A 19,299-nucleotide genomic window follows, 5' to 3' on the forward strand; every position below is an offset into this window, starting at 1 on the left:
TGTTCTAATTCGTAACCCAGCTTGTTGAACCAAAGCATATAGCTGTGTCCTTCACAGGAGCATAGAATAGCTATTTTTCAACTGATTTCAGGAAATATAACCCCAACTTGTAGCTTCATCGTAATTATCAAATCCTTATTTAAGAAGGATTGTCCAAAAACATGCAGCTTATTGATTCTTTTAGATGTTCTGAAATTCATATCTTGACTGCTGAAAGCTACAGTTTTATGCCATATTGTTTTGACTTTCATAAAATTGCTTTTACAAAATTGTGTTTTACTTTTATCCTCTGTTCATCTTGAAGAATAGAATACAGAAGAGTTCGGTGAATCCTGCTAATAATGATATGTTGATAATAATCATGATAATACTCATTATTAATTATATGATGATAATTCATGAATTCGGAAGCATGAGTCTTAACCACTGCATGACCAGGGAATTCTCCTGCTTCTTTATTTGATAAACTTCAGCCAGAGATTCTGCCAAATAGAGGCCATCTACTCTGGGTATATACCCTTTGGAACCACAGGCTTTCAGATTAGTGTTTAGAAATGGAAGTTCCTAATTTCTAGAACAAGAAGAAAGCTATATGAGGCCTCCAGGCATTTGAGGAGCATGAGAAGGAATAGAGAACTTCTTGGCAAGAAAAAGTAGCATGTGAGAGCACAAGAAGCTTGTTCATCTGTAGCCAATGGGGTCAGAGTGGTCAGAATGGCCTGTGCAGTGGAGGCTCTTGGCAAGTATCATGTGGGCAGAAGAAAGCTTTTGAAAGAAGTAAAGGAGCAGAATGCCATGCTCAAAGCTACATTCTAGAAAGATCACTCTGTCTTGGGTCAGAGGGCCACAGTGTCGAGTCAGAGAGAACAGTTATAAGACTTCGATCACAGAAGGAGCTATAGCGACTTCCCTGGTGGTCCAGTGACTAAGACTCTGTGCTCCCAATGCAGGGGGCCTGGGTTCGATTCCTGGCCAGAGAACTAGGTCCCACGTTCCACAGCTAAGAGTTTGCATGCTCAATAAAAATTCTGCATGCTGCAACGAAGATCAAAGATCGAAGATGCTGAGTGCTACAACTAAGACCCAATATAGCCAAATAATTTTTTTTTTTTCAAGAAGGAACTCTAAACAGAGGGCTGTTGCAGGACAAGGGTAGTGGTGTGAGGTAGATTTGAGACCTATTGTGCAGTGGGATTGAAGGGGCTCTGCAGCTGTGTGGGCAGATGAATCAGTGAGAAGATGAACCTGGCTTGTGCAGAGGAGGGGTGCTGGTGCCCTCTCTGAGGCGAGGTAGTACTGAAGGAGGAGCACTCCGCAGGGGGCGGGAGTGGGGAAAACCATGGATTCAGTTATGCCCATGGTGCATTTGAGGTATCAGTGCCACCCTCTCAAAGATGTTGAATCAGCAGCTGTAGACCCTCAGATACCAGCGCCCATGGACTTAGCATGATTGGTTTTGAATGTTCTTAAGGAGCATGACGGGGCTTCCCTGGGGGCTCAGACAGTAAAGAATCTGCCTGTAATGCAGGAGATCCAGGTTCAATTCCTGGGTCAGGAAGATCTCCTGGAGAAGGGAATGGCAACCCACTCCAGTATTCTTGCCTGGAAAATCCCATGGACAGAGGAGCCTGGTGGGTGACAGTCCACGAGGTTGCAAAGAGTCAGACATGACTTAGCAACCAAACCACCACCACCACCACCAAGCATGACATTGTTCTACAATACAAATGTATATCAGGAGGTGACGGGTGATGCTTAAGGGTGAATCACTGGTGCTTAAGGGTGAATCATGTAGTCTAGGAGTGAGACTCACACATCTACTTTTGGGGGGATCAGGAGAATTCAGCAAGGATGGATTCAGAGATAAAAGCCAGAAGTGGTGGCTAGTATGGTGAGAAGGAGGAGACAAGAAATACCATCTGAGCCTATGGAATCTGAGTGGACAGAGTGACAGAAAAGCCACTATAAAGTCAGCACTGGAGCTTGGATGGTATCAAGACTGGAGCTGTAGGTTAACAAAACAGAAGTGGGATCCCTTTTGCCAAACTGCAGCCTTTGATGTCTTGATTTCTTACCTCTGCTAAACTGCGTGGAGCCAAGAGGCAGGCCCTTGCCTTTTGAGTTTGCTCACCTTTCTTCAAGGCACCCCTCACAATTGGCAGAGGCAGGTAGTTTAACAATCTGCAGAGGGATTGAGGTAATGAATTTGGAAAAGAGGATGAAATGTAACCCGAGTCAGCAGAACTATATCTGTTATGTCTGTGTGCCAAGGATGAAAAGCAAGCATGGTGTTTGAAGCCAGAAACATACTAATTTTTTTACGTCTGACACTTTTTGTGATTTTAACTTTACTAATATCCACATGATATTGCCTGTGCCTTCCTTCCCTTCAGCACCCCCCCAAAAAAAACTCTGCATGAGTTTCTTCTCCTCTCCAACACTCTTCTGCCCCCAACCGCACCCCCCACCCTACCTATATGCAGCCAAAGTTATTACTGAGTAATTTAATTCAGAAAGGCATTTCAACCAATACAATATTGTAAAGTAATTAACCTCCAATTAAAATAAATAAATTTATATTTAAAAAATAAAAACTTTGCAACATCGTTAAAAAAATGTAATTTCTTCATTGATGAGGAAACTCATGGTGATCATTTTAAAATATTGAGTGGCGAAAGAATTCCTGAGGTCTTTAAGACAACAGATTAAACTGGAGTCTTGTTCTGCAGTAACATTTGCCGGGACCAGGTTTATTGCTGAAATCCAAGTGGCGTGTCTGTTTTGCCTCAACTCCGTATATGCCCATGGCTAATCAACAGACAGATCTCGAAATCGCTGGGTGATCTGCACATCTTGTCCCTAGGAATAAATATCACTCCCTTTGGGAGAGCTCAAGGCTGAATGAGTCATAACCCAGTCCTTTTGGTGTGTACAAAACAGTAGCTTTCTTGGAGTCAGAGACAAATTCGTGACTGACTTTTTTCCACCAGTGCAAATGTCTTGGATCTCAAAATGAAGCTTGCTTTTCATATCCTGGAATGAAGAGAATTTATTCAAGTCTTAGCAGGACCTCGATCTGAAGATAACAGTATTGGTGCCCTAATTTTTCCAGAATTTCTTGTATTTGGTGCACGCCAAATCTTTTCTTCTTCTGAATTTATTTTCAAGGGCTATAGTAGGAACCACTGCCTGGTGACTTTAAAGGAGAACATTCATTGATTTAAGGCCTATACATTTCTTGAGTTGTTTATTGCATTTCAGCTTAGAAAGCAAAAGAGGGTACCAAATTCTATTATCTAATATCCTTATTCATTTGAATGTCCTGTAGTCACGTGAATTGATTTTAGCCCAAACAGAATTTGTCATCTCTCTCCATTGTTGCTTCTTCTCCCATAATTCCTGTCCTAATAAATAGTACCACCACCCATGCACATATCCAGTGGAAAAGAATGGGAATTATCTAAGACTCTGCTTGCTTCTTCACCAGTCTCCAAATTCTCTCATTTAAAAAAAAATATTTATTTTTATTTCTGAATGTGCTGGATCTTTGTTGCTGCTAGGGGCTACTGTCTATTTGCAGTGCTTGCTTCTCATTGCGGTGGCTTCTCTTGCTGCGGAGCATGAGCTCTAGGGCACATGCGCTTCAGTAGTAGCAGCATGTGGGCTTACTTGCCCCATGGCATATGGATCTTCCCAGACCAGGGATCCCCTGCTTTGACAGGCGGAGTCCTAACCACTGAACCACCAGGGAAGTCCTCCAGATTCTCCTGATTCTATCTCTTTAATCTCTTATTTTCTCCTCTGCTTTCCCACACCAGTGTAATTAAAGTCCCCACCATGTCTTACCTGATCTAAGGTAATAGTGTTCTATCAAACTTTTCCTGCTTCCCAAAGCGTACCATCCCTGATCTCAGCAATCAACCTTGTGGTCCTTACAAAATGACCCTTTTATGTTGCAAATCTGATTGTTTTATTACAACTTAAGACCCCTCGATGGTTTCCAATGACCATGAGTAATGTCTGAATTCTAGTGCAACTGCCAAGGCTTTTGCTCTATGACCTGGTCTCTGCCTTCACTCCTTACCCCATGGTCTGACATTCTGCCGTGTGACCCAATGTTTTGGCCACATCAGGTGGTGCTATGCCATCCTATGACATGCCAGGCCCCATGGCCTCACCATTCCTTTCATGTACCCTGCAAATTCCATTCTTTGCCTGGAGGGTCCTTCCTCCTCCCTTCTGATGGGAAAACTAGTTATCTTTTAAGAACATCCTATCCTTGGTATCAGCTACCTTGTTTTTCTCGAAAGCACTCACATTACCTTACAGTGATACTCTCTGAAATGTCCTGCTTAGCTGTCAGTCTGGGAACACCTTTGGGAGGAGCCATGATCCTTTTCTCTTTGACCCTAATGCCTAAATAGCCACAAGAAGAGATTAAGACAGGTCATGTGGCCACAGTCCAAAGGTTTCAAGGAAATTACCGAGCTCTGAAAGGAGAATAAGCCACAAAGCTCTTCTTATTGTCCATCATGCTCTTTTCTTTGTGTTTCCTAGGGACTGGAGTCTTAGCACTTTATTTACCCTTACAGGCACCAGTGGCCTGGGGACATAGTGTTAATAAAAAAAAGTGGAGATGGGGTGGCTGTGTTAACTGTGCAAGGGGCTAAGTGGTCTTTTAGATGAAAGGGAATTTGGGAATCATGATTATGCTTTGAGCTCTGTTTTTCAAACGTTTGAAAACATAATCCCCCCCCCAACAGAAGGATATGCAGTTCTGTTATGATCTAATACACATAAACACATACACAAACATACGTGAAAAAAAACAAGTGAAAAAGACATGGTTACCTTTCCTATATGGCATGCATTCTGATGTTTCAGTTCTAATTAGTCTAGCCTGGTCTGTTTTTTTTCCAACGTTCTGGTTATGACCTAGCAAGTGATATTTCAGTTCTCCAGTGGGTCGGGATCCCTATTCTGAGGGATCCTGTTGCCAATGCGGCCTTTCTCTGACTCAGGTACCTGCTTGTATGTAGATGAAGACAGCCACATTCCCAGAGGCCCTGCTGACAAACAGCTGTTTGTGGGAGGGAGCCACGCATGGTTGGTGGCATCAGTAATCAAACTGAGGACGAGAATTCCTTGCAGTTTTAGAGAAGTGAAAGAAATGTGCCATGCAGCTGAATTCTGGCTCTCCCAAGAGCAGAATACAATTGCCTGATGAACAGCTCCTGAGCTCAGTCACTGGAACGGCCGACAACTGACTCTGGTCATAGGGATCTGGAAGCCTCCTCTATGGCTCCAGCAGTTGAGACCACTTCCAGCAGCCACACTGGGCGGGGATCAGTCTCATCAGTGTTGTGCCTCTGTTTCGGTAATTTCCACTGCTGTGGTTCACTGTGCATACCAGGCTGACTGACAATTAGTGCCTGAGTATGTAAACAAAGCCCAGGCAGAATTTAAATCCCTTACTAATGAGCAGTGATGTTTGTCAAGAGAACGCTGTTGTTTATTCCATTGGATTTCACCTGCAGAAATCTTGTTTGGTATTTTCACAACAACGTGAGAGGGGAAAAGGAAATGAGAGATCAAGGCAGAGGCAAACAGCGCAAAATGACAAGTAGTAGAACTTTCAAGCCATGTCATAAATGAACTTAGTTAATCATTAGTTAATTTAATCTAATTATTTATTAGATCAAAACATGTATCTGTTGTTCTGCCAAGCAGGTACAGAATGTATATAAGTTCAGTGGAAGAAAATTCTAGCTAGTATCTATTTTCCATGCTTCCTGTATTCATTTCCTAGAGCTGTTGTAATTGAGTACTACCAACCAGGTGGCTGAAAACAATAGAAATGTGTTCTCTTGCACTGTGGAGGCGAGAAGCCTGAAATCAAGGTGTCAGCCAGGCCCTAGGGGAGGCTCCTTCCTTGCCTCTTCCTGACTTCTGGTGGCTTGCGCAGTCCTTTACTTTCCTTGGCTTGTAAATGCACTGCTCCAATATCTGCCTCTGTCTTCACCTGGCATTCCCCTGTGTATCTCTGTCTCCCTAAGGTATTTGTCTCTCTGTCCCTCTCAACACAGGGTGACAGTGTTTTTGCTGGTATAAAATTCTCAAAAATTTGTCAGTCTTCAGGTGAAATTCACAGGCGTCTGAGCCATTAGACATGAGAATCCTCCACAGACCTTTCCTGGACCACAACCTCTCTATTCCTGGCTTTTGCTGAGATGGTTGATTGGATCCATAAATCATATGTGCATTCTCTTTAACAAACTGTTGTCTGACCACACTCTTGGTGTTCTTACACACTTTCTCATTTTCTGCTGCTCTCTGAATTGGCTTAAAACTTTCCAAATCAGGTGCTGGTCGCTTTTTGCTGATCAGTTCTTTCTCAATTTGTCCCTTTCCTCTAGCATTTTATCATAAGCAGCAAGGAGAGCACCTTCCATACTTGCCTTAGATATCTCCTCAGCCGAATATCCAAGTTGATCACTTATGAATTCTACTTTCTATAAAACTCTAGGACACGATTCAACCAAGTTGTTTGCCTCTTTTTAACAAAGATCATCTTTCCTCCACTGTCCAATAACATTTTCCTCATTTCCATCTGTGACCACACTAAAGGCACCTTTAACGTTCGTATTTCTATCACCATTCTGTTCATGATGATACTGTGTATTCTCAGAGATAATAGAAGCTTTCTCTACTGTTTTCCTCACATCCGTCTGAGCCTTCACCAGAATCACCGTTAATGTCCAGATTCCTACCAACCGTCATTTCAAGGCAGTCTAGGCTTCTTCTGTGCAGCTCTTCAAAATTCCCCAGTTTCAAACAGTTTCCACATTTTCAGGTATTTGTTACAGCAACACCCCACTTCCACATACCAATATTTATATCTATCAGGGATCTCCAGAGTAACAGAACTAGTAAGATGTATACAGATATGTTACGTGTTTGTCTGTGTGCTCAGTCATGCCTGACTCTTTGTGACCCCATGGACTGCACCCCACCAGGCTCCTCTGTCTGTGGGATTTCCCAGGCAAGATACTGGAGTGAGTTGCCATTTCCTCCTCCAGGGGATCTTCCTGACCCAGGGATTGAACCCAAGTCTCTTGCATCTTCTGCTTTGGCAGGTGGATTCTTTACCACTGCACCACCTGGGAAGCCTGCAGATATGTTAATCTGTATCTAAATATCAAATATCCTCATCTATATATGTATATCTATCTGTCTATCTAGTTTCACAGGATGGAAACAAAGGCAGCAGTTGATATTACATTGTTGAGGCAGAATTTCTTCTTCAAGAAGCCTCAGTTTTTGCTCTTAAAACATTCAATCCATTAGATGAGACTCAATCACATTATGAAGGGTAATCTTCTTAAAGTCAAGTGATTACAGATGTTAGTCACACCTACAAATACCTTCGCAGAAACATTTAAACTAGTGTTTGATTAAATAACTATAGCCTAGCCAAGTTGATAAATAAAACTAGCCATCACACCCCCAAAGTCAGACTTTGTCATGTTCTGTTATGAATTATCATTAAGTATCTGATCCTTTATAAACTTGAAGTATCATTTGTTTATTAATGGGAGAAAGCAAAGAGGAACTAAAGAACCTCTTGATGAGGGTGAAAGAGGAGAGTGAAATAACTGGCTTAAAACTTAGCATTCCAAGATCATGGCATCTATGGGATGCCGTCACTTCATGGCACTTCATGGCACATTTGTCACTTCATGGCAAATGGATGGGAAAAATAGTGGAAACAGTGACAGATTTTATTTTCTTGGGCTCCAGAATCACTGCAGACAGTGACTTCAGCCACAAAATTAAAAGACACTTGCTCCTTGGAGGAAAAGCTATGACAAACCTAGACAGTTAATTAAAAAGCAGGGACATCACTTTGCTGACAAAGGTCTGTATAGTTAAAGCTATGATTTTTCCAGTAGTCATGTACAGATGTGAGAGTTGGATAGAAGGCTGAGCACTGAAGAACTGATGCTTTTGAACTGTGATGCTGGAGAAGACTCTTGAGTCCCTTGGACTGCAAAATCAAACCAGTCAATCCTAAAGGAAATCAGTCCTGAATGTTCATGGGAAGGACTGATGCTAAAGCTGAAGCTCTGATATTTTGGCCACCTGCTGTGAAGAGGCGACTCATTGGAAAAGACCCTGATGCTGGGAAAGATTGAGGGCAGGGGGAGAAGGGGACGACAGAGGATGAGATGGTTGGATGGCATCACTGACTCAGTGGACATGAGTTTGAGCAAATTCTGGGAGATAGCGAAGGACAGGGAAACTTTAGTGTGCTACAGTCCATGGGGTCAAAAGAGTTGGACATGACTTAGTGACTGAATAACAACAATAAGTTTGAGGCTTCATACTTAACCAGAAGTCTCTTATATTTGTTTTACTTTATAGCCTCCCTTTGTGATACATATGATTTTGAAAATTCTAGGTATTCAATGCTCTTCTCTTGAGTATCAGGCCTCTATGTAAAATGTACTGCTTGGTTTTTCTCATTAAGAAAGTATTTTGATTATTTCAAAAAAATTTAATGAAATTGAGTTCTTTATCAGAGGACGTTTTCACACCCACTGGCATGATATGATGCAACATTAGGGCTGGTGAAGTGCAAATCACAGGGCTGTGTGCTTGCTCGCTGAAGGCTTACTATTAAGAGACAGAAGAGTGGATGCATATGCTAGAGGGAACACTTGGCTGCCCATTAGAATTACCTGGACAGCTTTAAAAAAAGAAAATCCCAGGCTGATTAAATCAGAAGGGCTAGGGGTGGTAGGTAGTCACCCCTCCTTTCTTCAAGAGGTAAAACTTAATTCCTTCAGCTCATTGAGAGTGAGCTGGACTTAGTGACTTGCTTCTACCAAGAATATTTGGCCACAGTGACTGTATGTGACTTCCAATAATACTGTGTCATAAAAACACTGTGAAGCTTCCTCCTGGCTTTTTCTTTTTACTTTTGAATCACATACTATTGGAGAAACCAGCTACCACAACCATGAGGACACCTAAGCATCCCTAGAGAGTCTCATGTTATGAGACCTCCTATCAATAGCCAGCAAGGAACTGGGGCCTTTGTGATGGTTAATTTTATGTGTCAGCTTGACTGGGACACAGGTGCTCAGACATTTGGACAAAAGTTATTCCTGGTGTGTCTGTGAGGATGTTTCAGCATGAGATTAACATTTGAATAGATAGACTGAGGAAAGGAGATTGCCTTCCCTAATGTGGATGGGCTTCATGCAATCAGCTAAAGATCTGACTAGAATAAAAAGACTAAGAAGGAACTCCTCTTGCCTAAGTCCTTGAGCTGGGACATAAGTCTTCCTGCCTTCAGAATCAAACTGAAGCATTTGTTCTTTAGGGGTCTCAAGCGTGCTGGCTTTGGGACTGTAACTGACACCATCAGCTTTCCTGGGGCTTTTGTATTTGAACTGGAACTACAACATTGACTCTTGTGGATCTCTGGCTTTTCGACTACAGATCTTGAGACTTCTCAGCCTCTGTAACTGTGCAAGATAATCCATCGTTTTATGTATACTTTATATCCTATTGGCTCCTCTCTGGAGAATCTTGTATATTGCAGCCTTCTGCCAGTAGCCATGTGAGAGAACCATTTTGAAAGCCCCAGTCAAGCCTTCAGATGACTGCAGCCTGAGCTGACATCTTGACTGTGGTCTCATGAGAGATGCTGAACCAGAACCCCCACCTAAGCTATTTCCAAATTCCTGATCCACAGAAACTGCACAGGGTAGTAAATGTCCTTTGTTTTAGGCTACTAAGTGTTGTGGTAATTTGTTATACAGCAATAGATGACTACCACACTAGGTGATTCCCATATGCAGCCAAGTTTAAGGAGCACTACACTACCTTACTCTTCTGTCAGTAAAAATCATGAAATACCTGCTTTTTAGGCACTCAAAGGGATCTTGAGCATTTACTTATATTGTAAGGGGCCTGTCAAATGTCTAGGTAAAGCCACAGATCTGTAGTGCTGACTTTTCTTTGCTTCTCAGTATTTTCCAGTTTCATCCTTATGTCCAAGCAAACCCTCCCATCAGTGAGCTTCATACCTGGACCATATTACAATCCCTTGGTCCTTGTCTCTTTGTAGTCAGAATTGATTTCCCAGCTCCAGTAATTCTGTTACCTCATGTTTGGGTGTAGGCATCTTTGTGTTTGGGACAGGGCAAAAGCCCTATGAAAGACATAATATTTTTCTAAAGTTTTCTGCTGATTTGAAACTTTCCTTTTGATTTTCAGAAGAAAATTCCACAAGAAAAATAATAGATGCCACTAGACACAAATTCCCTTAATTTTCTTGTCATCAAACTGCTTTTGTATCCAATCTTTTTTCTCCTCTGGCTGTTATTCTTAAAGAGATGTCCTCTTTTCATAGGCTAATATATCCACCTGTGCTGTGCATCACATTGGCTCCCTCTGTTCTCAAGGGCAGGTCTGCGTCTTCACTGCTCCCTCTCTAGTAGCTTCTTCTCATTGGAACTAATTGTGATTGAAAACTGAATTCTTTCCCCAGCTGAACTGTAGTATTCTAGAAGGCAAGAGCAGCGTCTTGTTAATGAAGAGTCATTGAATGCATGAGTGAGTGTATTAATTTTGAAAATACTGAAGCATTTAATAGATAGTAAAGTTACTCTTTTTCATTGTCTACCCCCAAATTTTTATTTCATTTTCTTGAAAGAAAAACTAAGATGGAAGTTACAGCCTCTTCTCCAGAGATATAGTAAAGGAAGCTACAAAGGTATTAAAATAGAGATGTGTCTGGTTGGTGGTCAACTACCAATTTGGCAATCTAATGGCCACCTTACAGCATTTAAAGGATCATATTGAAACTGAGAAGCTGGAGGCCCAAGACACTCTTTCTTTTATTGCTACCTAAGTGTTGTTGATTTCTCTTTACTTTGCAAAGTCTGAAAGTCACATTCACTCAAAGAGCCTGATGACATTTTTCCTAAAAAGTAGAGTAACAGCCATTAATAGGTGTGAGAATCACTTTAGCAGGGTGGCTACTGTCAATCGCACCATTTCTTACATTCTCCTTGTGGAATGTAAACTACAAACAGGCTGCATTTGATTTTTCCATCACACCCAATACTGTACCTATTCTCTCCTCATTCTATCGGCTTTTCATGGAAGAGTCAGTCACTGCTGTGACTTAGAGAGGGTCAGCAAGATACAGAGCAAAGAATGTAAACTCTGTATTTAATAAGAGTTAGTTGAATCCTGGTTCTACTGCTTAACTAGCTACATAGCTTCGGGGAAGTGATTTAGTCTTTTAAAATTTCAGTGTCCTTATCAGTAAAAATAATGTACAGCTCAGTGTTGTCATGGACATTAAATGAAATAATTTTGAAAACATTTATTATGGTGGCAATTTCTTTGCCTTCTATATTCACAGATGACTTACAAATCTATATAGCCTCACTTTTCTCCTTATATCCAAACCTATGATTGTAACTGCATATCTCAAAGGTATTTCATAAAGGCATCTTCACCATAGTAACTCAACTCATTATCTTTCCTTTCATCCTTTCTCCTCTGTTGTTCTCTAGTTTAATTAACAGCAACATCACTCAGTCATCCAATCTAAAAACCTTTGCATTATCCTCTAGCTTTAATTTTCCTCTCCCTCAGTCTTAATCCCCAGGATCTGTCAGTCAATAAGCTGTTCATTCAGCCTTTAAAATTACAACATGTCCTCTTCCTCCCAACTTCTGCCTTGATTCTGCCTCTGGACTCTTCAACCTGGACCATTGCCTGGCTCCATGTAAATAGAAGCATGCCTCTCATTTGATTACACACAAGACACATTTGTAACAGTGTCCTTGAAGACCCCAACATCCCTTGTAACCTCTATGGTCCCTTTACATTGTTCACCATGGACCATGTATTGGTTGATGCTGTGGTCCCCAGTACCCAGAACCACCAAGTCACCACAGCCCCCCAGAGACAGAGTCTCTGCCTATGGCTGCACCTGGTACCTTTTACCACAAAGCACAGGGCCATTGCATATACCAGTATGCCCCACCCACATTGGAGGTCTTTCCTTACTAAGGGCAGCCAGTAAAGTCTGGGAGAGATGACTGCTTCTTCAAATGTGTAGACACTTGTGGAAGTATACTGGGATCAAAAAGATTCAGGGAAAGATGACTCTATCAAAGGAATATAGGAAACCTCTAATAACTGACCCCAAAGAGGTGAAGATACAGGAATTGCCCAACAAATAATGAAATAATTCTTTAAATAATTGAGTAATTATTCTAAAGATGTTCAAAGAACTATAAAGCAACACAAATAATTAATTTAATGAAATTGAGAAAATAATACAAGAACAAAATTAGAAGTTCAATGAAAAGATGGAAAAAAATAAAAGAACCTTTGGAGCTAAAAAAAATCAATGACTGAAGCAAACTTCAGTGAGAGATTCAACAGCAGATAGGACCAAAAGGAGAAAGAATGAGTCAGTTTAAAGACACATCATTTGAAATCATCTAATCAAAGGAACAAAAAAAAAAAAAAAAGAATGAGGGAGTTTCCCTGGTTGCCTAGTGGTTATTATTCCAGGGTTTCATTGCCATGACCCAAGTTCAATTCTTGGTCAGGAAACTGAGATCCCACAAGACACACAGTGTGGCCAGAAAAAAAAAAAAAAAAGAGTGAGAAAGAAAAAAAATGAAAAGAAGTGGAGAAAGCCTATGGTCCTTAGAGACACCATTAAAGAAATAATCTATGCATCATTGGAGTCCTAGAAGAATAAGAAAAGGAGAAAGAGGTAGAAAGCTTATTTAAAGAAATAATGGCCATGAACCGCTCAAACCTGGGGAGAGACTTGGAAATTCAAATTCATGAAGCTAATGTTACGCTTATTTGCTCAGTTGTGTCTGACTCTTTGAAACTCTGTGGACTGTAGCCCACCAGGCGCCTCTGTCCATGGTATTTTTCAGGCAACAACACTGAGTGTGTTGCCATTTTCTTCTCCAGAGGATCTTCCCGACCCAGGGGTCTAACCTGTGTCACCTGTGTCTCCTGCATTGCAGGCAGATTCTTCACCTGCTAACTTATGGGGGAAGCTCATGAAGCTAACAGGCATCCTCAGATTTCAATCCAAAGTGATCTCCAAGATCCATTATAATAAAACTGTCTAAAGTCAAAGACGAGAGATTTTAAACAGCAGAAGAAAAAAAAAAATTCTCTCATGTAAGTGAACCCCCATAAGGCTATCAGTGGATTATTCAGTAGAAACCTTGCAGACCAAGAGAGAATAAAATGATCTTTTAAAAGGATTGAAAGGAAAAAAACCTACCAGCCAAGGATAGTTTACCCAGCACAGTTGTCTTTAAGAAATGAACATGACGGCTTCCTTGGTGGCTCAGTGGTTAACAATCCCCCTGCCAGTGCAGGAGACAGGGGTTCAATCCTTAATCCAGGAAGACCCCACATGCCACAGAGCAATTAAATCTGTGCACTACAACTAGTAAGATAAAGAAAGATGACAGAGTAGGAGGATGTGTGCTCAGCTTCTCTTGTGAGAACTCCAAAATTACAACTCACTGCTGAACAGCTATCGACAGGACAATGTTGGATCCCAGCAAAAGAAGATAGCTCACATCCAAGGTCAAAGGAGAAGCCCTAGCAAGCCAGTAGAAGTGGCAAAATCATGTTTAGAATCAAACTCCATAACCACCAGAGACGCTTGGAGGGCTCAAACAAGACATTGTGCACACCAGAAGACACCCACAAAGACTGAGCCAGACCTGCCTGTCAGTGTGTGAGTGTCTCCTGCAGAGGTACCTGTCAGCAGTGGCCTGCCGCAGGGGCAGGGGCTGTGGGTGCAGCAGACCTGGGTGTGGCAGAAGCCCTCTTAGAGGAGGTCGCTATTAACCCCACCATAGAGCTGCTAGAACTTACACAGGACTGGGGAAACAGACTCTTAGAGTGCACAGACAAAACCTTGTGCACACCAGGACCCCAGAGACAGGAGCAGGGACCCCACAAGGGACTGACCCAGACTTGCCTGTGAGTGTCCAGGAGTGCGGCAGAGGTGTGGGTCAGCAGTGGCCTGCTGCAGGGTTGGGGGCACTGAGTGCAGCAGTGTGTGCCTGGGACCTTTTGGAGGAGGTCACCATTTTCTTCATTACCTCCACCATAGTTTTGTTTCAAGTCAAACAACAGGGAGGGAACACAGCCCCAGCCATCAACAGAAAATTGGATTAAAGATTTACTGAGCATGGCCCTGCCCATCAGAACAAGACCCACAGTTAGTCTCTCCCATCAGGAAGCTTCCATAAGCCTCTTATCCTTTTCTGTCAGAAGGCAGACAGAATGAAGACCACAATCACAGAAAGCTAATCAAACTGATCACATGGACCACAGCCTCGTCCAACTCAATGAAACTATGAGCCATGCCCTGTAGGGCCATCCAAGATGGACGGGTCATGGTGGAGAGTTCTGACAAAACCTGGTCCACTAGAGAAGGGAATGGCAAACCACTTCAGTATTCTTGCCTTGAGGACCCCATGAACAGTATGAAAAGGCAAAAAGATAGGACACTGAAAGTTGAACTCCCTGGGTTGGTAGGTGCCCAGTATGCTACTGGAGATCAGTGGAGAAATAACTCCAGAAAGAATGAAGAGACAGAGCCAAAGCAAAAACAATACCCAGTTGTGGATGTGACTGGTGATGGAAGTAAAGTCTGATGCTGTAAAGAACAATATTGCATAGGAAACTGGAATGTTAGGTCCATGAATCAAGGAAAATTGGAAGCGGTCAAACCAGAAGATGGCGAGGGTGAACACTGACATTTTAGGAATCAGTGAACTAAAATGGACTAGAATGGGTAAATTTAACTCAGATGACCATTGTATCTACTACTGTGGGCAAGAATCCTTTAGAATAAATGAAGTATGCATCATAGTCAAGAAGAGAGTCCAAAATGCAGCTCTTGGGTGTAATCTCAGTAATGACAGAATGATATCTGTTCATTTCCAAGAAAAACCATTCATTATCACAGTAATCCAAGTCTATGCCCCAACCAGTAATGTTGCATGGTTCTACGAAGACCTACAAGACCTTCTAGAACTAACATCCCCAAAAGATGTCCTTTTCATCACAGGGGATTGGAATGCAAAAGTAGGAAGTCAAGAGATACCTGGAGTAACAGGCAAATTTGGCCTTGGAGTACAAAATGAAGCAGGGCAAAGGCTAACAGAGTTTTGCCAAGAGAACTCACTGGTCATAGCAAACACTCTCCTCCAACAACACAAGAGAAGTCTGTACACATGGACATCACCAGATGGTGAATACCGATATAAGATTGATTATATTCTTTGCAGCCAAAGATGGAGAAGCTCTATACAGTCAGCAAAAAGACCAGGAGCTGAATGTGGCTCAGATCATGAACTCCTTATTGCCAAATTCAGAGTTAAATTGAAGAAAGTAGGGAAAAACCATTAGACCATTCAGCTATGACCTAAATCAAATCCCTTACAATTATACACTAGAAGTGGCAAATAGATTCAAGGGATTGTATCTGATAGACAGAATTCCTGAAGAACTATGGACAGGAGGTTTGTGACATTGTACAGGAGGCAGGGATCAAGACCATCCCCAAGAAGAAGAAATGCTAAAAGGCGAAACGGTTGTCTGAGGAGACCTTACAAATAGCTGACAAAAGAAGAAAAGCAAAAAGCAAAGGAGAAAAGGAAAGATATACCCATTTGAATGCAGAGTTCCAAAGAATAGCAAGGAGAGAAAAGAAAGCCTTCCCCATTGATCAGTGCAAAGAAATAGAGGAAAACAATAGAATGGGAAAGACTAGAGATCTCTTCAAGAAAATTAGAGATACCAAGGGAACATTTCATGCAAAGATGGACTCAATAAAGGACAGAAATGGTATGGACTTAACAAAAGCAGAAGATATTAAGAAGAGGTGGCAAGAATACACAGAAGAACTATACAAAATAAATGTTCATGACCCAGATAACCATGATGGTGTGATCACTCACCTAGAGACAGACATCCTGGAAGGTGAAGTCAAGTGGGCCTTTGGAAGCATCACTACGAACAAAAGTAGTAGAGGTGATGGAATTCCAGTTGAGCTATTTCAAATCCTGAAAGATGATGCTGTGAAAGTGCTGCACTCAATATGCCAGCAAATTTGGAAAACTCAGCAGTGGCCACAGAACTGGAAAAGGTCAGTTTTCATTCCAATCCCAAAGAAAGGCAATGCCAAAGAATGTTCAAACTACCATACAATTGCACTCATCTCACACACTGGCAAAGTAATGCTCAAAATGCTCCAAGCCAGGCTTCAACAGTACGTGAACTGAGAACTTACCGATGTTCAAGCTGGATTTAAAAAAGGCAGAGGAACCAGAGATCAAATTGCCAACATCTGCTGGATCATCTAAAAAGCACGAGAGTTCCAGAAAAAAACATCTACTTTTGCTTTATTGACTACATCAAATCCTTTGACTGTGTGGATCACAACAAACTGTGACATTCTTGAAGACGTGGGAATACCAGACCAACTGACCTGCCTCCTGAGAAATCTGTATGCAGGTCAAGAAGCAACAGTTAGAACTGAAAATGGAACAACAGACTGGTTCCAAATTGGGAAAGGAGTATGTCAAGGCTGTATATTGTCCTCTTGTTTATTTAACTTATATGCAGAGTACATCATGTGAAATGCTGGGCTGGATGAAGCACAAGCTGAAATCAAGATTGCCAGGAGAAATATCAATAACCTCAGATGATACCACCCTTACGGCAGAAAGTGAAGAACTAAAGAGCCTCTTAATGAAAGTGAAAGAGGAAAGTAAAAATGTTGGCTTAAAACTCAACGTTCAGAAAACTCAGATCATGTCATCTGGTCCCATCACTTCATGGCAAATAGATGGGGAGACAATGGAAACAGTGAGAGACTTTATTTTGGGGGGCTGCAAAATCACTGCAAATGGTGACTGCAGCCATGAAATTAAAAGACGTTTGCTTCTTGGAAGAAAAGCTATGACCAACCTAGACAGCATATTAAAAAGCAGAGACATTACTTTACCAACAAAGGCCTGTCTAGTCAAAGCTATGGTTTTTCTTGTAGTCATTTATGGATGTGAGGGTTGGACTATAAAGAAAGCTGAGCACTGAAGAATTGATGCTTTTGAACTGTGGTGTTGGAGAAGACTCTTGAGAGTCCCTTGGACAGCAAGGAGATCCAACCAGTCCATCCTAAAGGAAATCAGTCCTGAATTTTCATTGGAAGGACTAATGCTGAAGCTGAAACTCTAATACCTTGGCCACCTGATGTAAAGAGTTGATTCATTGGAAAAGACTCTGATGGTGGAAAAGATTGAAGGCAGGAGGAGAATGGGATGACATGGTTGGATGCAATCACCGACTCATGGACGTGAGTTTGAGCAAGCTCCAGGAGTTGGTGAAGGACAGGGAATCCTGGTGTGCTGCAGTCCATGGGGTCGCAAAGAGTTGGACATGCCTGAGTGACTGAACTGAACCACAACTATTGAACCTGTTCTCTAGAGCCCAGGAACCACAACTAATGACCCCATATGCTGCAACTCCTGAAGGCCATGTGCCCTAGAGCCTGTGCTCCATCTCAAGAGAAGCCCATGTACTGAGACTAGAGAGTAGCCTGTGCACAGCAACGACCCAGCACAACCAAATATGAATAAATTAATTTTTAAAAAAGAAATGAAGATGATATAAAGACTACCACTACAGCCCCCTTATATTAATGCTGAAAGGAGGTCTTCAAGCTGAAATGATAGCTTATAAAGTGACAAGATGGCAATTGTAAGTCCTCACCTATCAATAATAAAACTTAAGTGGATTGAATTATCCAATTAAAAGGTACAGAGCATCTGAATGGATAAAAAACAAAACCAAACTATATACTGCTTACAAAAGACTCATCTTCAAGGACACAGATAAGCTGAAAGTGAGAGGATGGAAGAAGTTACTCCATGAAAATAGAAGTTAAAATTGGTATCAAGTGAAACAGACTTTAAGTAAAATACTGTAATAAGAGATGAGGTCATTATATAATGATAAATGAATCAATTCAGCAAGAGAATGTAACAATTGTAAATACATATCAACCCAATAGCAGAGCACCTAAATATATTGAGCAAATAGTAATATCAGAAGGGAGTAATAAGCAATGATAAATAATAATAAGAGAGTTTAATACCTTACTTTCAAAACAACCTGTGTCCACTGACAGATGAATGGATAAACAAAATGTAGTATTATGTGTGTACAATGGAATATCAGTCATAAAAAAGAAAATCTTGCCATTTGTGATAACATGGATAGATCTTAAGGGCATTATGCTAAGTGAAATAAGTTAAACAGAAAGACAAATACTGTACAATCTCAGTATATTGAATCTACACGTATATGGAATCTACAAACACTGAACTCATCGAAACAGTGTGGAATGGAAGTTATCGGGCTGAGGGGTGGAAGAAATTGAGAGATGTTGGTCAAAGCATTCAAACATCCATTTATAAAATAAATCAGTTCTGGGGATCTAATATACTGCATGGTATCTATAGTTAAAAATATTGTATTTTATACTTGAAAGTTGCAAAAGTAGAGCTTTAATGTTCTCACTGTAAGAACAACAGCAAAATGGTAATTAAGTGAGGTGAAGGATGTGTTGACTCGCCTTATTGTGGTAAACATTTTGTAATATATATGTGTCAAATTATCACATGATACACCATAGACTTACACAGTGTTATATATTAATTATATCTCAATAAAGCTGAAAAAAGGAAGGAATGAGAATTCATGTTAGAGAGACTTTCCTGGTGGTCCACTGGTTAACACTTCATGCTCCCAATGTAGGGGTCATGAGTTCGATCCCAGGTTGGTTGGGGAACTAAGATCCCACATGGTGAGCAGCGTGTGGCCAGAAAAGAAAAATGAATTCATGTAAGAAAAATATGAACTTTAAGTTCCTTATCCAACAACATAGATCCTAAATGGCACATTTCCTTTTTTTAATTTAGAGTATTCCAAATGGAAATATTATTTATGACAAAGTGTCCAAATTACTTCCAACTTAACTTTTTGTGTTTTAAACTCTTGACAAATTAGAACTCCTTTTACAATGAGGCAATAGGTCTAATTTTTTTGAAATGAGGCATTGATACTGAAATCCAGCCCTTGATCTCTGTTGGCCAGCAGGGTTCAGTGTATATATTCATCCCAGAAAATGGCTTAGTTTCAGGAAGG

The sequence above is a fragment of the Budorcas taxicolor genome, chromosome X (assembly GCF_023091745.1).
Source record: "Budorcas taxicolor isolate Tak-1 chromosome X, Takin1.1, whole genome shotgun sequence".
In the NCBI taxonomy this organism is placed as follows: Eukaryota; Metazoa; Chordata; class Mammalia; order Artiodactyla; family Bovidae; genus Budorcas; species Budorcas taxicolor.